Consider the following 27,967-nt stretch of genomic DNA (forward strand, 5'->3'; position numbering starts at 1 on the left):
GGCAAGTCAAGAAGCCAAGATAAAATTCACAGACACAAAAAGTAGAACAGGGACTGAGATTGTGGCGTGAGATGTGGGGGCAGGGATATGAGGAATCACTGTTTGATCAGCATGAAGTTTTAATTTGGGTTGATGACAGCAGTTCTGAAATGAGTGACAGTGATGTTTGCACAATGATGTCAATGTGCTTAATGCCACTGACTGTACACTTAATGGTTAGAATGGCAAATTTTATAGAATATATTTTTTACCACAACTTGAAAAAAGGTTCCCAAGATTATATCATAAGAATTTCTAAATAGATGCAGTAAATGGTGAGGAAATATTTGTGTGCCACCCTCAGGTGCCAATATGGGGAAGACACCAGGGCTGCCCTGTGCTGGGGAAAGCCTTCTAGAACCAGTGGCTCCCCAAACACCCATCAAGGCTGCACCCCCATCAGGCCTTCTTCAGCTTCCTGGCCCCACACAGCCACCTGGCCACCATGCCCAGCAGCTTCCCGCAGAGCCACAGGGTGCCCAGGGTGACCACCAGCAGGAACAAGAAGACGTCCAGCAGGTACTGCTCATGCCACGGCTGCTGCAGGGCATGGGGCTTGAGGTGGGCTGCACCCCCTGTCTGGAGGATGTGGTCGATCCAGCCCACCAGCCTCTGGGCAGGGGTCAGGGGGTGGGAGCGCCTGATGATGCTGGCGGCCACCGCTGCTGACTTGTACCTGTTGGCAGACCCAGAGGTGGGCGTTACTCATGTGGTCCCAGAAGTCTTAGAGACCTTGTATCACACACACTCTTCCCTCCACACACAGAAGACTCAGTTTCAAGGAAAAGTTGTTGGCCTGGTCTTGTCATAGTCTAACTGGTTCCACGGAAAGGTTTAAACTGGTCCCTCCACGCAAAGTTCCTTGCCTAGCGCTAAAGGTGCTAAACTATAAAACAGTGACCAAGCTGCAAGGAAAAGTCTCTACCCAGGAGGCTTAAGGTCGCTAAAGGAAAAAATATATATGAATATATGGGATGTAACATACCCACGACTCAGGGTAGATGTCCCTGAAATCCTAATAAGTTATTCAGTTAATCCTGGTTATCAGATCATTGTGCTGGATGGGAATTTACCTAAGACATCATGGGCCCTTTTACTGACTCAACAGAAATTCATCCCAACTTACTGTGTGGCAGGCCCTGTGTTAGTCCCTGGGGATGCAGGGGAAAGCAAGAGACACACTGGGCCATCCAGGGGAGCTTCCTCTCTACTTTCTAGTGTGAGTGACGCACAACAAATTAAAACGAAAGAAATGGGGTAGTTACTGATCCTGAGAAGTGTTAAGAAGGAAAAATGAATTATGATTGAAGGGTGTGAGAGAGAAGTGCATTTAGGACTGTCAGACAAAGATCACCTATCTGAGGAAAGGACATTGGACATGAGCCTGACTGCCATGAAGGAGCCAGTCCTGAGAGGAGAAGGAAGGATGTTCTAGGAAGCAGCACTGACAAAGCGCCTGAGGCAGGAAACAATTTGGCATATTAGAGGACAGAAAGGCAACCTCTGCCTCAGTGCAATTCTACTGTAAGCAGCCCCAAAATCCCCTCAGAATCTTCACAACCCTTTTGGTAGAAAATTGTTCTTGGCATATAACCTAAATGCCTAGTCTTGCTCTCAGAGGAAATAGGTTAGCTGTTAGTATCATACTAATATCATTCTGTGTCCTGGAAGTTTCACTTTTGTTGCAAAAATGTGCCACACAGGGCCCTTCGTATTTCATATCTTCATTCAGCCTAAACGACGACAAGTTCAGAGAGCTCCATACCACTTGTCTTCCATGACTTTCTTCATCTTCAGAGCAAATGTCTTTGCCTTTATCTGCATAATCTGGATAGAGACACCAAACTTTTAGCTTCTACTCAGACCAAGTTTTCAGGCTGATCTCCAAGGATGGGAATCCCCACCATGGGCATACCATGTTGGATGCCCTCCATTATGCTATTCATCCCACCGTGGGTGACAAAAAAAAAGGATGCGTGGGTGAGCTGTTGTAAATCAGGAACAGATCAGAATATGTCAGGCTGAAATCTTTCAGAACACCAGGGAAAGCATCTCAACAATAAACATTAAAATAATAAAATTAAATAAGGCAAAATAAAATAAGATAAAAGGACACAAATAAATGGAATAAAGCCCAGGCTTACTGGGCTCTAAGACTTAATACTTTAAAGATGTCATTACTATCCAAAATGATCTCAGATACCATGCAATCTCTATCAATAGTGAATAACATTTTGTTGCAGAAATAAATAACCTACTCTAAAATTCATATGAAACTTCAAAAGAACCTGAGTACACAAAACATCATTGACAAAAAGAAGAGTTGAAGGTCACACATTTCCAGATATCAAAATGTAATACAAAGCAACAATAATCAAAATAATGTGGTATTGGCATAAAGAGAGATATACACATACATGAATAAAAAACAAGATGTATATTTGGTCAAATAACTTATGACAGGGGCGCCTGGATAACTCAGTTGGTTAAGCATCTCACTCTTGATTTCCGTTCAGGTCATGATCTCACAGTCGTGAAATTGAGCCCCATGATGGACTCCACACTGGGCATGGAGCCTGCTTAAGATTTTCTCTCTCCTTCTACCTCTCCCCCTCCCTCACTCACACTCTCTGTAGATGATAGATAGATAGATAGATAGATAGATAGATAGATAGATGATAGACAGATTGATAAATAACTTATGACAAATGTGCCAAGACCATTCATAAAATAAAAGACAGTGTTTTCAATAAATGGTGTTGGAACACTGGATATCCACATACTAAAGATTGAGTTTGAACCAGTTTTATTATACCATACTCTAAATCAACATAAAATAGACTAGAGATCTAAAGGTATGAGTTAATAGTATAAAACTCTTAGCAAAAAATATAGGGAGAAATCTTCATGTCATTATATTTGGTAGTGATTTCTTCGATAAGACACCAATAGCACAGTCAACAAAATAAAAAATAGTGAAATTGTATTTCATAAAAAATAAAAACTTTAGGAATCAAAGGACACTATCAACATAGTAAAAGGGCAACCAAGGAAGTGGGAGAAATATTTGCAAGTCATATATCTGATAAAGGATTGATATCCAGATTAAATTAAGAACTATAACTCTCTCCAACCCCCCATCAAAATCCAAAAATTGGCAAAGACTTGAACAGATATTTTTTCAAAGAAGATATATAAATGTCTAATAAGTTTATGAAATGGTAAAATTCACTAATCAGGGAAATTTTAATCTAACCATAATGCGACACCAATTCCCACCCATTAGGATGGCGAATAACAAAACTAAAACACACACACGCACACACACACACACACACACACACACACAAACAGAAAATGACAAGTGTTTGTGAAAGTATGGATAAATTGGCATCCTTGTGCGTTGTTGGTAGAAATGTAAATTTGTGCAGCCACTGTGAAAGACTATATGGCAGTTCCTCAAAAAATTAAATATTACAATTATATGCCTCAGAAACTCCATTTCTCAGTATATTCCCAAAAGAATTAAAAGCAGGGACTCAAACAAATATTTGTACGCTACTTTTCATAGCAACATTATTCACAATAGCTAACATTGGAAGTAACCCAAGTGTCTATCAACAGATGAATAAACAAATGTGGCATATACATACAATGAAATATTACTCAGCCTTAAAAAATAAAGAAATTTGGACACATGCTACAACATACATGAATCTTGAAGACATTATGCAAGGTGAAACAAGCCATCACAGAAGAGCATCTATTGTATGGTTCCACCTGCATAAGACACCTAGAATTGTCAAATTCATACAGAAAAAAGGAGAATAGTAGTTGCCAAGGTCTGGATGCAGACAGGAAACGAGGAGTCACTGTTGAGTGGGTATGAAGTTTCAGTTTGGGAAGAGAAAAATGTTCTAGAGATGGAGGCAGGTAATGGTTGCACAACAATATGAAAGTTCTTAATGCCCCTGAACTGTACCCTTCAAAATGGCTAAAGTGGTAAAATTTATACTATGTCTGTTTGGCCACAACAGAAAACTTGGGAAATAAGAGAAGAAAAACTGTACAAAGCCAAAATCTGTTATCTCAAAGTTTATACACCTTCACTTCCATTATTCTCTTCTTTAATAACTCCTGTCTCACTTCCAAGACTTGACCTACCATCATGTCAGGTAAGATCTGTGTTTTGGCCTAGTCTTATTTATGCAATTGAATCGTCCACTCTGTGGTCTGGCCAGTGTCACCAAAGGAACCCAGCCTCATGGCCATCTTCCTTATATCTCCACACATGGGGCCCCCTGTTCTCTCAACTTGGTGTGTCTTCCTTCCCAGTTCTGTTTCTTCAGATTCACAGAGTGTAAAATATACAGCCCTTAATTTATTTTTCAGGGTTTCCAATAGACATTTCTTACTGACCCAAGGGTTAAATTCTCTATAACTCCATCTTAATATAATGTTGAAGAGTTTTTGCCAATTTATTCAACATTTATCACTTACTGTTAAGGGTCTACTTTGCTGTAGGTACAGTATTAAGTAGTGAATATTCAGCAGTAAGAAAATAGATATGGATCCTTCTCACATAGAGCAATCCAGCATTTAAACCAAAGTAAACATAAATATAAATTTTTTTTTAAATGTCACCATGAACCAAAGTCCATTTTGCCCATGAACCATTCCCCCAACTTTTTCTGTTCACTCAGTGCAAGATCAGTAGGGAAAGAATAGAGACTTTAGTGCCTAGAAAGTCCAGGCCAGATATGGGCTTTTGCTGCTCTGAGATGAATGGTGTTGGAATATTATGTACATCACCTGAACATCTGTCCTCTCATTTATAAAACTGGAGATCATGACAGTTCTCCCAAGGTGGCACAATATATAATATATGAGATAATGTCCATATAATAGTAACCCAGTACCTACCTGCAGGCAACGGGCAACCACTAAACTTAGCTCTACTTCATTTTTATAACTATTAGAGCAGTGGTTATGAGTTCAGGCTCTGCATTCAGACCATCTGGGTAACATTTAAAACTTATAATACCTAGACCCACTCCCAGACCAATCAAATCAGAAAATCTAAGCTGAGTCAGGAACCAGGCCTCTATAAGAAGGAGACATTGGAGATAATGCCCACAGTTCTTGCTGTGAGTCGAAATAGTCCTAACCCGGTTATACTATGTCTTATTTTTTTAATATATCACATGGGTAACTTATCTCCACAAAAATTCATTCATGTGGTAGCCTCACACTCCATGATTATTTACTGTGATAATAAAAAAATGAAAATTAAAATATTGATTTATTGATGGGGTGCCTGGGTGGCTCAGTTTGTTAAGTGTCTGACTTCAGCTCAGGTCATGATCTCATGGTTTGTGAATTCAAGCCCTGCATTGGGCTCTGTGCTGATAGCTTGGAGCCTGGAGCCTGCCTCGGATTCTGTGTCTCCCTCTTTCTGCCCCTCCCCTGCTTGTGCTCTCCCTCTCTCTCTCTCTCTCTCTGCTCTCTCTCCCTCTCTCTCTCTCTCAAAAATGAATAAACGTTAAAAAAATGATAGATGATAGATAGATAGATAGATAGATAGATAGATAGATTTATTGAAGCATTTTTACCACCAAGGCTAGGTCTATGGTAAGCCATAACAAGAGACCTGGGTATCATTATTTAAGAAGACCCTCAATCTCAGGGTCATGTGGGACCTAACAGTACTTCCATGACCATTGCAGGAAGTGTTTCCTTAAAAGTGGACCCTGGAATCAGCAAGATGGCAGAGTAGGAAGCCCTGGATGCTCCTTCCCCCTACAAACATGCCAGTTTAGCAACATTTCATGTTCAAATTTCCCTTGTAAGAAATCCAGAAACCAAATGAAAAGGTACTGCACCCAAGGAAAATGTTAACCAAACTCATGAGAGCTGGCAGATAGTTTTGAAAATACCCTATCACGAGAATCCCAGCATATGGCTATCCACATGAACAAGAATAAAATTGGACCTTTACCTTACAGCATACAAAAAACTCAAAATGGATTAGAGAATTAAACATAATACCTGAACTACAAAGCTCTTAGAAGAAAACACAGGAGGGAAAACTTTATGGTATTGGTCTCTGCAATGATTTCAATGATATAGGACCACGAACAAGCATGCATAAATAAATAAATAAATAAACAAACAAATAAATCAAACCAAAAAGCTTTACACAGCTAAAGGAACAATCAACAGACTAAAACACCCTAGAGAATGGAAAATATTAAAAACCATATCCTGAAAAGAGGTTAATCTCCAAAGTATACAGCATGGTCCACAAATCAATAGCAAAAGTGTAAAAAAATCCTAATAAACCTATTAAAAAATGGGCTAAGTACTTGAATACACATTTATCCAAAGATAAAGTACAAATGACCAAAAGATATATGAAAAAATCCTCAACCTAGTCATCAGGGAAATGCAAATCAAAACCACAATGAAGTGTCACTTCACACTTGTGGGTATGACTATTATCAAAAAAGCATACAGACAAGTAATTGTGGACTTTATACATTGTTGTTGGAAATGCAAAATGGTGCAGCCATTATGGAAAACAGTGTGGACATTCCTCAAAAATTTAGAAATAAAACTACCTTATGATTTATCAAACTGATTTCTGTGTATATAGTCGTGAAAACAAAATCAGGATCTCAAAGAGATATCTGCACTCCCACATTCATTGTAGCACTATTTGTGATAGCTAAGATGAGAAAACCACCAAAATATCCATCAAAAGATGAATAAAGAAATTGTGGCACGCACACACACACACACACACACACACACACACAATGGAATACTATTTAATTTTTAAAAAGGAGGAAATTTTTCAGTATGTGAAAACATGGATGAACCTTTATCACTTTATGCTAAGTGATGTAAGCCAGAAAACAAACATTGCATGATTTCAATTATATAAGACATCTAAAAGTCAAATTCATAGAATTAAAAGTAGTCTTTCATTTCCAGGGGTTGGGGGAAGGGGTCGTGACTAGTTACTACTCAAAGGAAAAAGAGTTACAGGTAAGTGAGATGAATAAGATCTAGAGATCTGAGGTAAATATGGTACCTACAGTCAATAATTCTGTGTTGTATGGGGCTCCTGGGTGGATCAGTCAGTTGAGTGTCTGACTCTTCATTTTGGCTCATGTCATGATCTCATGGTTTGTGGGATCGAGCTCTGTGCCCAGCTCTGAACTGATAGCACAGAGCCTGCTTAGGATTCTCTCTTTCCCTCTCTTTCTACCCCTCCCCCATTCGCAAGCTTGCACCCACTCTCTTTTTCTCAAAGTAAATGGATAAACCTAAAATAACAATAATTATACTTAAATGTTGGGCTGTTAGAAATTTGTTCAGAGGGTAGATCTCATATTACCTATTTTGATCACAGTAAAATAAAAGATAATAGAATAGAAAAAATAAAAATAATAATTAAATTAAATTAAATTAAATTAGTATATCTTAGGTGTTTTGCTTGTCTCACTCTATTTCACTCTCAGTTCCCACTGGGACGGGAACCACCAACTCCGCACTGAAGAGTTTTGCAAGAGGTCCACATTAAGAGCTAAGGTTTCATTTACTTGTGGTACTTGTAACAGGTCTAGCCACTAAGCCTCCAACATACACAGTGTTGGGAAGCAGGGGCCTAGCAAATTCAAGGGCAAAGTCAGAGTTAACAAATCACAGCTCTGATTTCTTTAGAAGATGAGACAAAACCAGCCTAGAGCCTTCCAGAAATGTTCCTTGATGGTGTTGTCAAACATAGTCTGGATTCGCCATTGTCTCATGAAGAAATCAAAGAACATCAGAAAATTCCTCACTCTGCCCCAGAAGTCCATGTGATCAGTTAGCAAGGAATGGAACACTAGAACATAAGACACAAACAAGGCTTTGTAGCCCATGGTCCACACTTCCAAACGGTGTGGGAAGAATTGACACAAATGGCTTCCCAAGCATCTCAGCAACCAGGAAAGAACAGAAGTCAAATGCTTCAACAAATACCAGATCAAAGTTCTCATTTGTTTAAGGAACCCATGATATTGCCTCTCCTTAGCAATCACTGCATCGAATTTCCAGTTGTTCCATTAACTTTACAAAGCCGTCAAGTGCTTCTCTGTAAGGAAAAAAAATAATGATGACAAATATTCACTGGAGATGTTAATTTCACAATACTTAGGAGAATCTTTGACTCAAAGAAAATACTCCAGTTATGTCAGACCACATCTGGCAGCTGCCCACCTATGTTACCAGTGTCCAATGAGTACTCTACTCTGGTCACTCTGCTCCAAGTGTTTCTCCTTCCTAAAATGTTTTCCCTTTTCCTCCTCCCCCTTCTCCAGCCAATCATTCGCACCCACCATCCAGCCAATTCAAGAGCCTTCTGGTTTGGAAGTCATCTCTGACTGTAGCAGACCTCACAGTTCCATATCTACCTGACACATTCTGTGATGCTCTCTTTAATTTTCATCTGTATACTGTTTATGAGTGACTGTCTTGTTTCCCAGCCTAACTGTGGAAGTAACTTGGTAGCAGAGTCTGTCAATGTTGATAATATAGCCCTTTTTTGTTCTTTAAATTTTGTACAGTCTATATTTGAAAGATTGCTTCACACAAGGAACTTTGTGATGATAATATTAGAATCCCAATTCTAAGCTGAATACAAGGTTTCTATCTTTCTAGCCTATGAGGTAAACAATTTAAAACAATAAATAAATAAATAAATAAATACATACATACATACATACATACATACATACCTATTTGAAGCTTATCATTAACCTTTCTATTTCATGCTTGCTAGAGTAGTCAAAGTAGTTAATGCTAAAATTTTACTGATACCTAAATAAGACGCTGTCTATGGCCCTATTCTCCTTCAATGCTTTTGCAGCAGTGCCTCCAAAGAAAATGACCCTTTTCGCACAACATATGAGCAAAGAAAATGACCCTTTTTGTACAACATTTGAACAAGTAGATGAGAATGCTCCTGACCAGAGTTTACAGGTACAGGTGATTTGGAAACCCATGGGCCTTCTACTTGAATGAAGGACTGAGAGAATCAAAGGCCCAGCAAACCTGTTACCTGTACAACACTGCACCATGTCAGCTCACTTAAGGAAGGCCCTTAGGTGAGAACTCATTAGCAATATGCAGATGTCTACCTGGGGATTCAAATCAACTTCATGTGACAACAGATGATTAGCTGAAATTATTCTCTATTATATTTTTAAAATATTTTACATAATGAATGATTGCTACATATTGAGAATAAATTCAAAATATAAAGTACAAATTCCTCAAAGTAGAGCATTAATCTCATTTGAAATTAAATTAATAAATTTAACAAAATATAGGAAAGCACTTTTCTCAGTGTATTGCACCATTTTTAACAAGAATGTACAGCCAGTCTTTGAAGTATCAAGCTGGGGAGCAGAGGCAAGACATACTTAAAAATTATGAATAACACAAGATGACAAAGACAAAGTTTCAAATGAATATTTTAGATCAGATCCCTTATAAACGAGAGAATTGGGTCTTCTAGTAAGTAATAAAAAGTAAGGAAAAAGACTTTATGGAAAATGCCGAATATTAGAACCACCTTGACAATTGAATACAATTTTAAGGAAACAGGGGAGATAGGGTTAGGCTACTATAATTAATCAAAAAAGCATACATTTGTTTGCTCTAATGTCAAAGAGGAAGAACTTTCTATAGATCCCAGGCAATGATAACAACTCTCAGGCTAACCTCTCATTGTATATCATCAAGGTATTTGGTTTTTTAAATGAGCTTAAAAGACAATGGCTCAAGGTATAAAAAATCAGTGCTTATAAGATTTTTCCATTCTTGAATTTATGTAAGAAGAAGAGAAGAAAAGTAAGTAAAAAAAATGGTGGCTCTGATTTGCCTACCAACAATGGAAAATTAAGTTGTCTACCCCAACTTCTCCATTGGGGAGATTATATACACAAAGGCTATATAGGTGAAGTGTTGCCAAGAAGATCCAGAAGGAAGAATCCCCCACGCTATACAGAAATACCTCCATGCTTTCAGTGGAAGAGGCACAGTACACAGACTGAATGAGTGGGAGTGCAAAACTCATCTACTTCATCCAATCACTGCCATCCATCATTGATCTCCCCATCTATCCACTCATACATTCATGCATCTATTTCTTCTCTTAAATTCACTCCAAGTGTCCATACATTCAACCATTCATTTGTTTCATTAAAATGTCAAGTCTTTCTTTCAGAGAATAAAAGAAATTACCTGCTATGCAAAGCTTCTGTCATAAAAAAAGTTAAAACTTTTCTTTATTTCTTTTTCATAATCTTCAGTGGGAGGCCAACTGATAACTTGGTATGGTTTTTCATTCTTTTCTTTAAAAATGTAAAAACGATAGGGAAAGATATAATTATCTCACACACCCCAGATTAATATTAGCATGATACCACAGTATTTTTATTCTAAAAGGTTTATATATACTTGAATGCTTGCTTTTTGAAGTATTTTTGTTGTTGTTGTTCTTTTGCTTGCCTTCTCATTTCTTCAATCATAGGACCTGATAATAATTATTGAGAAATTTACAATGATTCCATCATTTTTATTCAATTTAAGGTACTGGAAGTTTCTATTTAAAACTTTCACTTAAAGGTATAACTATTCTTCATTTTACAAGTGAGAAAACAAAGATGAATGGAGTGTCAAATAATTTATCAAGATTGAACATATAGTGAGTGGTATATTTTTTACTTAAATACAGATCTTTTATGGGGTGCCTGGGTGGCTAGTCGGTTAAGGATCCGACTTAGGCTCAGGTCATGATCTCATGGTTTGTGGGTTCAAGCTCTGCATCAGGTTCTGTGCTGACAGCTCAGACCCTGGAGCCTGCTTCATATTCTGTGTCCCCCTCTCTCTCTGCCCTTCCCCTGCTTGCACTCTCCCTCTTTCTCTCTCTCTCAAAAATAGATAAACATCAAAAAAATTAAATGCAGATCTTTTATTATCTTAGCTCCCCAGTCCTTTCTTTTTTAGAAAAAACAGTATTTCTTAAAGGTGTTAACATGCAAAGGTTTTTATTCTGCCAAAAAAAAATGCCAAGGCTGAGTTAAAAATACTGGTCCTGTGGCTAGCTCAGAGCCTGGAGCTTGCTTCAGATTCTGTGTCTCCCTCTGTCTCTCTGCCCCTCCCCGACTTGTGCTCTATCTCTCTCTGTCTCTAAAATATAAATAAAAACATTACAAAAAAAATTTTTTTAAATGTAGTCCTGTGCAGCCCTACTTAACATCCTGGAATTTCCCCTATAATTCATATATAACAGACTCTGACCATTTTTCAGGTTGGACTGCTGACAACTTTCAAATTATACCTTCTTAATCTTCTCAACTGGGCAAACTGAGAAGAAAGCCTCAATATGCCCTCCCTTGTGTTAACAAGATTTTCAAGCCAAGCAAGCCAGACCCAAGTAGGGGAATCCTCACCTCCATCCCACTCAAAAACTTCCATAAATGACATTTAGAGAGAAAAGAATGAACTTAGCCTTTAAGTGGCCCTGGTCATGTGTGTCACATAAACCTGTTTTTTGTGTTAGATTGGATTGTATTTCTGGATTCCAGCATGAACTGTGATTGACACTAGGCTAGGTGGAACCCTGTGACCAATGGTTGTGTGTCTAAGTCAGGCACTGCCCCTATTAGAAACAGTCCCCCGGTGTAGGACTGATTCCAATTTACAAGCCTACTGAATGGTATGAAGAAGAGTAGCCACCATGTGGTATGATGAGATTCACACCCATAAAAGTAGATGGTGTACTAGAACCCTAGAAAATGCCTTTGCTACTGCTGCTGATTATATCTATGTAGCTAAAAGCAAAACTTGATTAACACAGTAATGGGGAGGGGGGGACGCCTGGGTGGCTCAGTCGGTGGAGCATCAAACTCTTGATTTTGGGTCAGGTCATGATCTCACAGTTCATGAGATCAAGCCCCACATCCAGCTCTGTGCTGGCCATAGGGAGCCTGCTTGGGATTCTCTCTTCTCTCTCTGTACCTCCCTGCTTATGCTGTCTCTCAAAATAAATAAATAAACTTAAAAAAAAAACAGTAATAGGGCAAAACACTGATGACACCCCCATGGAGTTAATTCAAGGGGTTAATTCAAACTCATCTTAATGTCACATCTCTCAAAATCATCACTGAGGAGGCCCCTAGCCTTGATGATACTAATTGGGACATTCTGAAGAAGAAACTTACAAATATGAGCGAGTTAGAATGGACACCCTCCCCCCCCCCCAAATACATTTAACAACAACCAAAAGAAAGAGGTAACAGAGGAGAAAGGCAGGGTGGGAGAGTGAGGAAAGAAATTAAAGCAGAGGTCTCACTTTTGACACATGTGGAATCTAACATTACTTAAAAAAAAAAAAAAACTATAACAGAAAAAGGGTACACATTGTCTTTTGCACCTCTACATCAGAGCTTCTGAATTACTTTTAACATTGCATGAGATACACCAATGACAAACCTCAATGTTCGTAGTCAATACTGGGGCAACAATAACACATACACCAAAATAGCCATCTGCATTCATCAAGGTAATTCCTTGGGATTACTTTTAAGAGTCTGTAACTCTTAAGAGTTACGAAATATTAGGTAGAATACAAATATCATGCCCTGTCTTAACACATGAAATTAAATATCCCATAGTTAGAAAACCCATTTGTTAAATGACCTCAATGTAGGCATGGAAGTTCTCATCTAACAAGTCATAATTTAAAATAAAATGAAGATTTTGGCATTTACAGCCAGTGTAACAAAAGGGCACACTTTGGATCTGCTCAACACATTAAAACTGTTAATAAACCCATTTCATATTAAAGAGGTTCCTTTAAGGATTAAATCCTATTTAGTGAAGGAGTGATTACTCCCAGTGGTTCTCCATTTAAATGCCTAATTTGGACTGCTCTTAAACCTGGAAAGAATGAATGGTGCCTTGCAGTGCACTACTATAAACTTTAATGCCAAGCCCCATCTATTAGGGTGCCCATCTCCAATGTTACTGAAATTGCTATTTCTAAGTATGTACTAATAAATACTATCTCACGATCACACATCTGGCACATATGTTCTGCTCAACTCCTATTTCAACAAGCTCTCAGCTGCCATTTCTCTTCATCTTCATCTTTGAAGGATACAAATCACTTGTAACTGGATTCTCATGGACTACCTCAACAGCCCTCACAATAAGCTCCCTCACAATAAGCTTTGTGAACAAGATCTTAACCACATTTAACTTTCTCCGGGAGCACATGTATGACACTGCATTGAAAACAAACTTCTTTTGCAGAGTCACTGAGACTACTCATTCAAGACACATTCACATAGGAGCTCACAAAAAGGTAGATGCTACAGCCTTACATAGAGCATACACCAAGGCACTTCAGTTGGATTTCTGAGGAGAAGTACTTGTTCATTTGAAGGTCTTTCCAACCCTGACTGTCAAGGATGCATCACAGTATTACAAGCCTTCCAAAACACATTTTCCCACAGAAGTATATATGTATGTGAGGAAAATTCTGGGATGATGTTGGAGCACCAGGAATATGTCTCCTGACCTAGACAACAAGTCCACTGGCAAAATCTGTCTAAGATAACTATTTTTGAACTCTGCAGTCAATTGACGGCTTTTAACACCCAGGGGAAGTCTTTAACTGTAAATTGCAGATAATTTCATCTCTTATCACAAAACAGGCTACCCATTCCACCAACCCTCAATCTCGAAGCAGGCAGCTATACATGTGTTCATAAAGCAGTTTGCACATACGTTTCAGGAGCCAGAAAGGGCAAAAAGGACCTTCTCCTCCAAATATCAAGTATCTGTGTTCTGATTGCTGATTGCTCCTTCTGATCAAAGAGGTGCAGACAAATAAGTCAGTAACAATAATTTTCCATCAGTGCCCCATTGTTGCAAGCACCTCCTCCTGTGGTTGAATGGACATGGACTCCCGGGGATTTAAAAGGGTGATAGCCTTTTTTCCTTGTTTTTCTTATTTTTCCCTTTTGAGAGAACACATTAAAGGCTAGGAAATTGGAGGGGCGCCTGGGTGGCTCAGTCAGTTAGGCATCTGACTTCAGCTCAGGCCATGATCTCATGGTTCATGAGTTTGAACCCCCCATCGGTTCCCTGTTCTCAGCACAGAGCTGTCTTTGGTTCCTCTGTCCCTTCCCTCTCTGCCCCTCCCCTCCTCATGCTCTCTCTGTCTCTCTGTCTCTCTCTCTCTCAAAAATAAATAAACATTAAAAAATTTTTAAATGTTAGGACATTGGAAAACAACTATATATACCAGGAACATTAGAAAGCGTCCATTTATGACCAGGACAAGGCTGATTAAAGACCTGAGAATAGTGAAATTTACACTTCAGGTTGATCCTCACCACAAAGGCAGGATAAAAAAATTTTTAAAAACCATCAAAAACAATAAACAAAATTAATAACAAAAATCTCACATCCTGGAGAAGGGAGGAAAGTCTCATCTCCAGATTTAACACACCATTAGATTCAATTTTTCAGTTTTCAACAAAAATCACAAGATACTCCAAGAAACTGGACACTAAGTCTTATTGAGAGGAAAATAATAAATCAACAGAAACTGTCCCAGAGAAAGACCTGATGGCAGATATACTAGACAATGACTTTAAAATAACTGCCTTAAAGATTCTCAGATAACTAAAGCAAGATGTGGATAAAGTCAAGGGGAAAGTGTGTGCAAAATAAAAATGTCAATAAAAGGATAGAAAATCTAAATGGAAAACAAAAACAAATTTTAGAACTGAAAAATACAATAAATGAAATGAAAATTTCACTTGAGGGATTCAAAGGCAGATTCGAGCAAGCGAAAGAAATTATCAGTGAACCTGAAAAGAAAACAATGGAAATGATACAGTCTGAAGAAGAGAAAGTTAAAAGATTTAAGAAAAGAGAACATAGCCTAAGAGTCCAACATATACATTGTGGATGTTCAGAAGGAGAAGAGAGAAAGAAAGGGATAGAGAGAACATTTTAAGTAATAATGGTTGAAAGCCTCCCATATTGGATGAAAGATATGAATATAAACATCCAGGAAGCTCAACAAACTCCAAGCAAAATGAACTCAGACACTCACATCAAGACACATTATGATCAAAATTTAGAAAGATAAAGAGAGAATATTAAAAGCAGCAAGAGGAAATTGACTCATCACATACAAGTGATTATCAATAAGATTATCAATAGATTGCTTTTTAAAAATTTTTTTTACATTTATTATTTTTGAGAGACAGAGACAGACCACTAGTCAGGGAGGGATAGAAAGAGAGGGAGACACAGAATCCGAAGCAGGCTCCAGGCTCTGAGCCATCAGCACAGAACCTGACGCGGGGCTCAAACTCACAAACCGTGAGATCATAACCTAAGCTGAAGTCAGACGCTTAACTGACTGAGCCACCCAGGTGCCCCTCAATAGATTTCTAATAAGAAATCAGAAATCAGAAGGCAGTGGGACAACATATTCAAATCACTAAAATCAAGACACATTATGGATCAAAATTTAGAAAGATAAAGAGAGAATATTAAAAGCAGCAAGAGGAAATTGACTCATCACATACAAGTGATTATCAATGAGATTATCAATAGATTTCTAATCAGAAATCAGAAGTCAGAAGGCAGTGGGCCAACATATTCAAAGCACTAAGAGAAAAGAATGCATCTGGCATGTTGAATGCAACAAAAAATTCTGCATCTGGCAACACTGTCCTTCAAAAGTGAGGGAGAAATTAAGACATTCCCAGATAAACAACACCTAAGGAAATCTTTTGCCACTAGACCTATACTGAGAGAAAAGTTCAATGGAGTCCTCCAAGGGAAAATGAAAGGACACCGGATACTAACTCAAAGGTATCTGAAGATACAAAGATTTTAGCAGAGGTAAATGCATGGATAATTATAAAAACTAGTACTATTCTAACAATGGTTTTAACTGCACTTTTTGTTTTCTACATGATTTAAGAGACTGGTACATTAGAAACTACTATTAGGGTTTTTTAAATTTTTATTCAAATTCCAGTTAGTTAACATACATATAATATTAGTTTCAAGTACACAACATAGTGACTCAACATTTCTGTACAACACCCAGGGCTCATCACAAGTGCATATTTCTGTCACATATTTAACCTACCCCCTGATCCACCTCCCCTGTGGTAACCATTAGCTTGTTCTCTATAGCTAACCGTCTATTTCTTAGTTTGCCTCTTTTTTTCTCTTTTCTTATTTGTTTTGTTTCTTAAGTTCTACCTATGAGTGAAATTATGTTATTTGTCCTTCTGTGACTGACTTATTTCATTAAGCCTAATACTCTCTAGCTCCATCCATGTCATTCCAAATGGCAAGATTTCATTTTTTTTTTCTATGGCTAAGTAACATTTCATTGTAGACACATACCATTTCTTCTTTATCCATTCATTTGTTGATGGATACTTGGGCTGTTTCCATAATTTGGCTATTGTTGATAATGCTGTTATAAACATCGGGGTGCATGTATCCCTCTGAATTCATCTTTTTGTATATTTTGGGTAAATACCTAATAGTGCAATTGCTGAATATAGGGTAGTTATATTTTTAACTTTTTGAGGAGCCTGTATATTGTTTTCCACAGTGGCTACACCAGTTTGCATTCCCACCAATAGTGCAAGAGCGTTCTTCTTATCCAGATCCAGGAGGCACAGAGAACTCCCATCAAAATCAACAAAAGCAGGTCAACATCAAGAAATATTATAATTAAATTTGCATAATATATAGTGATATAGAGAAATCTTAAAATCAGCCAGATAAAAGACATCCTTAACTTACAAGGAAAGACCCATAAGCCTAGCTGGAGATTTCTCAACAGAAATTTGGAAGGCTAGAAGGGAGTGGCATGATATATTCAAAGTGCTGAATGGGAAAAATATGTAGCCAAGAATACCCTATCTATCAAGGCTATCATTCAGAGTAGAAGGAGAGATAAAGAATTTCCCAGATGAACAAAAACTAAAAGAGTTCATGACCACTAAACCAGCCCTGAAAGGAATATTAAAGGAGACCCTTTGAGTGCAAAGGAGAGACCAAAGGAGGCAAAGACAAGAAAGGATCAGAGAAAATCTCCAGAAGCAATGACAAAACAAGTAATAAAATGACAATAAATACATATCTATCAACAATTAATTTAAGTATAAATGGACTATATGCTCCAATCAAAAGACAGGGTGCCACGCTGGATTAAAAAAAAAAAAAAGACCCACCTATATGCTGCCTACAAGAGACAATTTTAGACCTAAGATTGAAAGTGAGGGGATGGAGAAAATTTATCATGCAAATGGACGTCAAAAGAAACCCAGAGTAGTAATAATTATATAAGACAAACTAGATTTTAAAACAAAGACTATAACAAGATAAAGGAGGGCACTATATCATAATATAGGGGACAATCCAACAAGAAGATATAACAATTCTAAAATTTTTATGCACACACCATGGCAGCACCCAAATATATAAAACAATTAATAACAAACATAAAGGAACTATTGGATAAATAGGAGTTTTAAAACTAATATTTTTTAAACTTTGCTTGTAACTCCAAGTTTTCTACATAATTTAAGATACTAATGCTTTGAGATGAAAGATAGATTATGTCTGGAAGCACACAATTTATAAAAATATAATTTTGTGACATCAACAGCAAAAAGGTGTGGGGCTAAAGCTTTACAAGAGCAGAATTTTAAATGTAATTAAATGTAAGCTGATATAATGTAAAATGTGAGTGACATAGATTTAGCAGGCTAAATGAATCCCCACGGTAACCACATACCAAAAAAAAAAAAAAACAAAAAAAACAAAAAAAAAAACTATAGAATATACACAGAAAGAAATCAGAAAGAAATTTAAGCATTTCACAACAAAGATTCAACTAAACGCAAAGGAAACAGTATTGCATAAAATGAGGGACAAAAAAAGCTGTAAGGCACATAGAAAACAAATAGCGAAATTACAGAAGTTAAGTCATTCCTTATGAGTAATAACTTTAACTGTAAACAGTTTAAACTCTCCATTAAAAAGACAGAAAATGGCAGAATGGACAAAAACACATGATTCCATTGGAATAGATTTGTATGGTGATAGATGGTAGCTAGGTGTGTGAGCATAGCATAACATATAGAGTTGTCCAACCACTATATCATACACTTGAAACTAATGTAACATTGTGTATCAACTATACTTCAATAAGAAATAATAAAAATAAATAAACATTAAAAAGATATTAAGAATAGGGGGAAAGGTGAGTGGTGTATGGAAACTTTCTATACAATCTTAACAAGTTTTCTGAAAACCTAAAATTATTCCAAAATTAAGAATGTATTAACTAACTAAATAAAGAAAGGCAAAAATCAAAAGGGCACACACACACACAAAGAAAAACATGATCCAACTATGCACTATCTACAAGAGACTCAATTTATATCCAGTGACAGAGATAGACTGAAAGGGAAATGACAGAAAAAGATATCCCATGCAAATAATAACCAAAAGAAAGCAGATGAGCAAATATCAGCCAAATAGCCTTTAATAAAAAATATCCCATGAGACAAAAAGGACATTACAAACTAATAAAAGTTTCAATACATCAGGAAAATATAACAATTTTAAATACACATGTGCCTAATGAGAGAACATCAATATATCTAAAGTAAAAACTTGCAGAATTGAGGGAGAAATACACAGTTATATAATAACCATTGGAGGTTTCAAAATCCACTCTCAATACTGGATAGAATAACCAGAAAGAAGATCAGTAAGGAAATAGAAGACTTGCACACATTGATCCACTAGATGTAACAGACACATACAGAACTCTCTACCCAACAACAGCAGCATATACATTCTTCTCAAGGATACATGGGACATTCTCCAGCAGATGCCATATGTTCAGCCACAAAGAAGTCTTAATAGATTTTAAAATACAATTTTTGCAGGACATCTGAACACAACAGGATGAAGCTAGAAATCAACAACAGAAGGAAAACCAGAAAATTCACAAATTATGGGTATTTAAAAACACTCTTTTAAAGAAGCAATGTATCAAAAAGAAATCACAAGGGAAAAGAGAAAATACTTAGAGATTATATGCACCAAAAGCAGTACTAGAAAGAAATTTAAAGCTGTAAATGCCTACATAAAGAATAAAGTTCTTGGGGAGCCAAGGTGGTTCAGTTGGTTGAGCAACTGACTTCAGCTCAGGCCATGATCTCCTAGTTTGTGGGTTTGAGCCCTGCGTCAGGCTCTGTGCTGACAGCTTGGAGCCTGGAGTCTGCTTCAGATTTTGTGTCTCCCACTCTCTTTGCCTTGCCCCTGCTTGTTCGTTCTCTCTATCCCTTTCTCTGTCTCTCTCTCAAAAATAAATAAACATTAACAAATTTAAAAAAGAAAGAAGAAAATTCTCAAATCAATAACATATTATGCCATCTTAAAACACTGGGAGAAAAACGTATACTAAACCTAAAACAAAAGGAGGTAGAATTAAAAGATTAGGGGAGAAATTACTAAAATGAGAAATAGAAAAACAATAGTGAATCAATGAAAACCAGTTCTTTGAAGAGATCAAGAAACTTGACAAACAAGACCGAAAGATACAAATTACTAGGACCAGAAATAAAAGAAGGAACACCACTAATGTTGACACAATAATTAAAAGGACTATTAAAAAAATCTATGAACTTTAGATGTCAATAAATTAGATAACACTGTTGAAATATCTAAATTCTTAGAAGATGTAAACTACTAAAGTTAATTTAAAGAAAAGAAAGACATTCTGAGTAGACCTATAAAGAAGAAAGCTTGTCCCATGTGGGGCAAGAATCTCTTGCCTTATAAATACCCAAAATATAGGGGAAGGAGCCAAGATGGCGGAACAGCATGGAAGCTTTTTGTGTGTCTCGCATCCATGAAATACAGCCAGATCAACACTAAACCATCCTACACACCTAGAAAACTGATTGGAAGATTAACACAACAATCTGCACAACCTGAACCACAGAATTCAGCAGGTACGCGACACAAAAAACTGAACTTGGGGAGCAAGAAGCCCCGAAAGCTAGGGAACCCCTTTTGCGTGCAGTGAGAGGACAGAGACTGGGGAGGGGGGAGCATACGGGAAAAGCACCCTTCCCCAAAAGCAGCTGCAGAGAAAGTGGAAAATTGGAAACAGCCGCAGGGACTAAGCTGAAAAGGGAGAGAGGGTTTAAATTCCATTAAGACTGTAAACAAGGGGAGCACAAAGGCTGCATCTCCGCAGCTCCATACCTGGCGGTGCTCTGGTGGGAAAGGTGAATCCCCAGGAACAGAGTGGGGTCCGGGAGGTTATCAGGCCACACAGGGAAAAGCGGTTCCACTGCTGGAGGGACACTTGGTAGAGACTGTTGAAGCCGCCTGTTCCCAGCAGACCCTGGAAGACAGCCACATTCACTGGTGCTGGGGCAAGGTTGTTGAGGGTGAAGCCTGATGCCGGATGTGTGTTGCGATTTTCTATGGTCCCTGAAACGCTGAGGCTACACTGTCTCGCGATCTTTTTTGGGGGTGGGCTGGCACCTGGCCACAGTCTTGGGGCATCGGCAACAGCAGCATCCAGCAGGCGTTCCTGGGTGCAGCCGACATTCGGCACTGCTCATTCAGCCATTGCTCAGTGAGACCCTCCCGCAGAGGTGTGGAGCGGGTCAAAGCTGCAGTCCTTCGGAAGTAAGGGGCCGGGGAAAGCAGCCGCATCTGAGACAAAACTCGGGAGAGAGGTAGTGCCTGGGGACTGGTCACGGAGAGTGAAGAAACGGGGAGTGGAGGAGAGCTGAAGATGGAGGTCGGGTGCATGATTGCTGATCCGGGAGAACAGACTGGTTGGCGCCATTTTTCACCGCTCTCGCGCATGCGCATGTGCACTGACGAGCACCAAAACAATCCACCCCAGTAGTCTAGCAGCTCCATCTAGTGGAGAGCGGAGCTGTTACACCAAGCCCTGCCCAACTGGGCCAACTTCTCTCTTCAAGACAAACCTCAGGGCCGGTTTAATTCATGGACTATAAAGAGCTGCATGGACTGACCTCTAGGGGAAAGCAAAGCAATTTCAGTCCTACTTCAATCTGTTAGCAGGTTCATCTATTCAATTTTCTTTTTCTCTCTCTTTTTCCTTTTTCTCTTTTACAATTATTTTCTTTTTCTTGAATACAGAAAGAGAAAAAACTCATTTTTTATTTTCAATTTTTATTAAAAATATCTGTCTTTAATTTTTTACTATATTTTTTACTTTTGTGTAATCTTTTTCAAATTATGCTTTACTTCCATCATTTTATTTTAGTCTACTTCAGCATACTCACCTTTTCAAATTTTCAGACAATTTCCTTTTTTTATTTCTTTTTCTTTTTTTCTCTTTTTCATTTCTTTTCTTTTTCTAGAATGCAGAAAGAGAAAAACTTCATTTTTACTTTCAGTTTCTTTTAAAAATATTTTTATTTAATTTTTATTACTATATTTTTTGCTTTTATGTAAATTTTTTGAAATTCTATCTTACTCCCATCATTTTATTTCAGTCTACTACAGTGTATTCATGTTTTCAAACTTTCCAACGATTTATTTTTTTTTGGTATTATCTTTTCTTTTTTTCTTTTTTTAATCTTTTTTTTCTCTTTTTTGTTTCTTTTTTCTTAAATACAGAAAACAAAAAAAATCATATTTTTAAATTTTTATTAAAAATATTTTTCTATATTTTTTTCTACTGTATTCTGTAATTTTGTGTATTTTAGTCTACTTTAGTGTATTCATTTTTTCAAATTCTCAATTTTTTTCTTTCTCTCCCCCCATTTTTTTGTTTCTTGTTTGTTTTTTGTTTTTTGTTTTTGTTTGTTTCTCTGATCTGTCAAACCACCTTCTACACCCAGACCAAAACACACCTAGGATCTAGCATCATTTATTCGATTTGTGTGTGTGTGTGTGTGTGTGTGTGTTTAATTTTTAATTTTAATATTTTTTAATTTTAATTTTTTTTTCAATTTTTCTACCTCATTAATTCCTTTTCTCCCTTCAAAATGACAAAAGGAAGGAATTCATCCCAAAAGAAAGAGCACAAAGAAATGACAGCCAGGGATTTAACCAACACAGACACAAGCAAGATGTCTGAACCAGAATTTAGAATCACGATAATAAGAATACTAGCTGGACTCAAAAATAGATTAGAATCCCTTTCTGCAGAGATAAAAGAAGTAAAAAATAGCCAGAATGAAATTAAAAATGCTATAACTGAGCTGCAATCATGGATGGATGCGGTGGCAGCAAGGATGGACAAGGCAGAACAGAGAATCAGTGATATAGAGGACAAACTTATAGATAATAATGAAGCACAAAAAGAGGGAGATTAAGGCAAAAGAGCACGATTTAAGAATTAGAGAAACCAGTGACTCTTTAAAAAGGAATAACATCAGAGTCATAGGGGTTCCAGAGGAGGAAGAGAGAGAAATGAGGGTAGAGGGTTATGTGAGCAACTCATAGCGGAAAACTTTCCTAACCTGGGGAAAGACACAGACATCAAAATCCAGGAAGCACAGAGGACTCCCATTAGATTCAACAAAAACCGACCATCAACAAGGCATATCATAGTCAAATTCACAAAATACTCAGGCAAGGAGAGAATCATGAAAGCAGCAGGGAAAAAAAAGTCCCTAACCTACAAGGGAAGATAGATCAGGTTTGCAGCAGGCCTATCCACAGAAACTTGACAGATGAGAAAGGAGTGGCGGGGTATATTCAGTGTGCTGAATCAGAAAAATATGCAGCCAAGAATTCTTTATCCAGCAAGGCTGTCATTCAAAACAGAAAGAGAGATAAAAAGTTTTCCAGACAAACAAATATATATATTTTGGTATATATATATATATATATATATATATATATATATATATATATATATATATCTCAAAAGCAACAAAGATTATAAAGGACCAAGAACACCACCAGAAACTCCAACTCTACAAGCATCATAATGACAATAAATTCATATCTTTCACTACTCACTCTAAACATCAATGGACTCAATGCTCCAATCAAAAGACATAGGGTAACAGAATGGATAAGAAAACAAGATCCATCTATATGCTGTATACAAGAGACTCACTTTAGACCTAAAGACACCTACAGATTGAAAATAAGGGGATGGAGAACCATCTATCATGCTAATGGTGAACAAAAGAAAGCTGGAGTAGCCATACTTTTGTCAGACAATTTAGACTTTAAAATAAAGACTGTATCAAGAGATGGCAGAAGGGTATTATATCATAATCAAGGGGTCTATCCACCAAGAAGACCTAACAATTGTAAACATTTATGCACCAAATATATAAATCAATTAATCACAAACATAAAATAACTCATCGATAGTAATACCATAATAGTAGGAGACTTCAACGCCCCACTCACAGCAATGGATAGATCAATCTAATCAAAAAACCAACAAGGAAACAATGGCTTTGAATGACACATTGGACCAGGTGGACTTCACAGATATATTCAGAACATTTCATCCTAAAGCAGCAGAATATACATTCTTCTCCAGTGCACATGGAACGTTCTCCAGAATAGACCACATACTGGGACACAAATGAGCCCTAAGTAAATACAAAAAGATTGAGATCATACCATGCATATTTTCAGACCACAATGCTATGAAAATCGAAATCAACCACAAGAAAAATTTGGAAAGGTAACAAATACTTGGAGACTGAAGAACAACCTACTAAAGAATGAATGGGCTAACCAAGAAGTTAAAGAAGAAATTAAAAAATATATGTAAGTCAATGAAAATGATAGCACCACAACCCAAAACCTCTGGGACGCAGCAAAGGCAGTCATAAGAGGAAAGTATATAGCAATCCTAAATAAGGCCTTCCTAAAGAAGGAAGAAAGATCTCAAATATACAACCTAACCTTACACCTTAAGGAGCTGGAAAAAGAACAACAAATAAAACCCAAAACCAGCAGAGGACAGGAAATAATAAAGATTAGAGCAGAAATTATTGCTATCGAAACCAAAAAAAAACAAAACAAAAAACAGTAGAACAGATCAATTAAACCAGAAGCTGGTTCTTTGAAAGAATTAACAAAATTGATAAACCACTAGCCAGTTTGATCAAAAAGAAAAAGAAAAGGACCCAAATAAGTAAAATCAAGAATGAAAGAGGAGAGATCACAACCAACATAACAGAAATAAAAACCATAATAAGAGAATATTATGAGCAATTATATGCCAATAAAATGGGCCATGTGGAAGAAATGGACAAATTCCTAGAAACATATACACTACCAAAACTGAAACAGGAAGAAATAGAAAATGTGAACAGGCCCATAACCAGTAAGGAAATCAAATTAGTAATCAAAAATCTGCCAAAAAACAAGAGTCCAGGGATGGATGGCTTTCCAGGGAAATTCTACCAAACATTTAAGGAAGAGTTAACACCTATTCTCTTGAAACTATTCAAAAAAATAGAAATGGAAGGAAAACTTCCAAACTCTTTCTATGAAGCCAGCATTACCCTGATTCCAAAACCAGACAGAGACCCCACTAAAAAGGAGAACTATAGATCAATTTCCCTGATGAACATGGATGGATGCAGAAATCCTCAACAAGATATTAGCCAACTGGATCCAACAATACTTTAAAAAAAGTATTCACCACAACCAAGTGGGATTTATACCTGGGATGCAGGGCTGGTTCAATATCCGCAAAACAATTAATGTGATTCATCACATCAATAAAAGAAAGGGCAAGAACCATATTATCCTCTCAATAGATGCAGACAAAGCATTTAACAAAATACAGCATCCTTTCTTGATAAAAACCCTCAAGAAAGTAGGGATAGAAGTATCATACCTCAAGATGATAAAAGCCATATATGAGCAACCCAACGCTAATATCATCCTCAATGGGCAAAAACTGAGAGCTTTCCCCCAAGGTCAGGAACAAGACAGGGATGTCCACTCTCGCCACTGTTATTCAACATACTATTGGAAGTCTGAGCCTCTGCAATCAGAGAACACAAAGAAATAAAAGCCATCCAAACTGGCCGGGAGGAGGTCAAACTTTCACTCTTCATAGACGACATGATATTCTAGATGGAAAACCCAAGAGATTCCACCAAAAAAACTGCTAGAACTGATTCATGAATTCAGCAAAGTTGCAGGATTTAAAATCAATGCACAGAAATCGGTTGCATTCCTATACACCAACAATGAAGTGACAGAAAGAGAAATCAAGGAATCGATCCCATTTACAATTGCACAAAAAAACCCATAAAATACCTAGGAATAAATCTAACCAAAGAGGTGAAAAATCTATACACTGAAAACTATAGAAAGCTTCTGAAAGAAATTGAAGAAGACACAAAGAAATGGAAAAAGATTCCATGCTCCTGGATAGGAAGAACAAATATTGTTAAAATATCGATACTACCCAAAGCAATCTACATATTCAATGCAATCCCTATCAAAATAACACCAGCATTTTTCACAGAGCTAGAACAAATAATCCTAAAATTTGTATGGAACAAGAGAAGATCCCAAGTAGCCAAAGCAATCTTGAAAAAGAAAACCAAAGCAGGAGGCATCACAATCCCAGACTCCAAGCTATACTACAAAGCTGTAATCATCAACACAGTATGGTAATGGCACAAGAACAGACACTCAGATCAATGGAATAGAATAGAGAACCCAGAAATGGACCCACAAATGTATGGCCAACTAATCTTTGACAAAGCAGGAAAGAATATCCAATGGAATAAAGACAGTCTCTTCAGTAAGTGGTGCTGGGAAAACTGGACAGCAACATGCAGAAGAATGAACCTGGACCACTTTCTTACACCATACACAAAAATAAACTCAAAATGGATGAAAGACCTCAATGTAAGACAGGAAGCCATGAAAATCCTCGAGGAGAAAGCAGGCAAAAACCTCTTTGATCTTGCCCGCAGCAATTGCTTACTGAACACGTCTCTGGAGGAAAGGGAAACAAAAGCAAAAATGAACTACTGGGACCTCATCAAAATAAAAAGCTTCTGCACAGCGAAGGAGACAATCAGAAAAACTAAAAGGCAACCGACAGAATGGGAGAAGATATTTGCAAATGACATATCAGATAAAGGGTTAGTATCCAAAACCTATAGAGAACTTATCAAACTCAACACCCAAAAAACAAATAATCCAGTGAAGAAATGGGCAAAAGACATGAATAGACACTTCTCCAAAGAAGACATCCAGATGGCCAACAGACATATGAAAAAATGCACAACATCACTCATCATCAGGGAAATACAAATCAAAACCACAATGAGATACCACCTTACTCCAGTAAGAATGGCTAACATTAACAACTCAGACAACAACAGATGTTGGCGAGGATGCAGAGAAAGAGGATCTCTTTTGCATTGTTGGTGGCAATGCAAGCTGGGGCAGCCACTCTGGAAAATAGTATGGAGGTTTCTCAAAAAACTAAGAATAGAACTACCCTACAACCCAGCAATTGCACTACTAGGCATTTATCCAAGGGATACAGGTGTGCTGTTTTGAAGAGACACATGCATCCCCATGTTTATAGCAGCACTATCAACAATAACCAAAGTACAGAAAGAGCCCAAATGTCCATCGATGGACGAATGGGTAAATAAGATGTGGTATATATATACAATGGAGTATTCCTTGGCAATCAAAAAGGACGAAATCTTGCCATTTGCAACTGTGTGGATGGAACTGGAGGGTATTATGCTAAGTGAAATTAATCAGTCAGAGAAAGACAAAAATCATCACTTCACTCACATGAGGACTTTAAGAGAAAAAACGGATGAACATAAGGAAAGGGAAACAAAAATAATATAAAAACAGGGAGGGGGACAAAACAGAAGAGACTCATAAATAAGGAGAACAAACTGAGGGTTGCTGGAGGGGTTGTGGGGGGGGAAGGGCTAAATGGGGAAGGGGCATTAAGGAATCTACTCCTGAAATCATCGCTTCACTATATACTAACTAATTTGGATATAAATTTTAAAAAATAAAAAGTAAAGTTAAATACATAAATAAATAAATAAATAAATAAATAAATACCGAAAATATAAGTGAAGGTTACACATGTGTCTCCACATACTAAAGACATAGTACACAGCTTCAACCAAGACTGTCCTTATCCTCTTCACATATTCAAACATTACTGATCATGAACAAGGCACTAATTCACTTCCCTAAATGCACAATGCTGGTTTTTTGAATAAGACATTCAGTGATACATTCAACTCCCTCACCAGCTTCAGGAAGCAGGTCTCATAAAATTCCATAATGACTTACTTACAAAGGTTCAAATCAAAATAAATGAAACATGGCACGTTCTGGTCATCAAATAAATGAAACATGAGGGTAAATGCCCATTCCAGCCGACCCGCTGGCCATCATAAAAGTCAAAAGCCACTCACCTTTTCCTGTTCTCTCAAAGGACTTTTGGACCAGCTTGGGAGTTGCCTTATTCTCCCCAGGAAGCCACATTATATTATTAAGGAACCGTTTTATAGCCTCCTGGTGTATATGAAAGACCATAAGTTCCAATAGCCAAACTTAACTTTGGGGTGAGGATAGACATCCTGTCTCTCAGAGTGGCTAAAACAACTTAAGAAGAGGTAACACTAATTCTACCCTAACTCTTCCAGAAAATTGAAAAAGGAACACAACCCAATTCATTCTATGAGACAAGCATTGCACTGATAGCACTGATAGCAATGCTAGGGGAAAAAAATCCCAAGAAAAAGCAACGTTCCATGTGAAC

At 37.4% G+C, this 27,967-nt stretch overlaps 1 pseudogene; it reads right to left on the reverse strand.

Annotated features, from left to right (window-relative positions):
* Nucleotides 1-330: 330 nt before the first annotated feature.
* On the reverse strand, nucleotides 331-21,105 carry LOC109267658 (UDP-glucuronosyltransferase 3A1-like; annotated as a pseudogene).
* Between the last annotated feature and the right edge of the window lie 6,862 nt (nucleotides 21,106-27,967).

This window comes from Panthera pardus, unplaced genomic scaffold (genome assembly GCF_024362965.1).
Source record: "Panthera pardus isolate Hobbes unplaced genomic scaffold, ASM2436296v1 HiC_scaffold_2, whole genome shotgun sequence".
Lineage (NCBI taxonomy): Eukaryota > Metazoa > Chordata > Mammalia > Carnivora > Felidae > Panthera > Panthera pardus.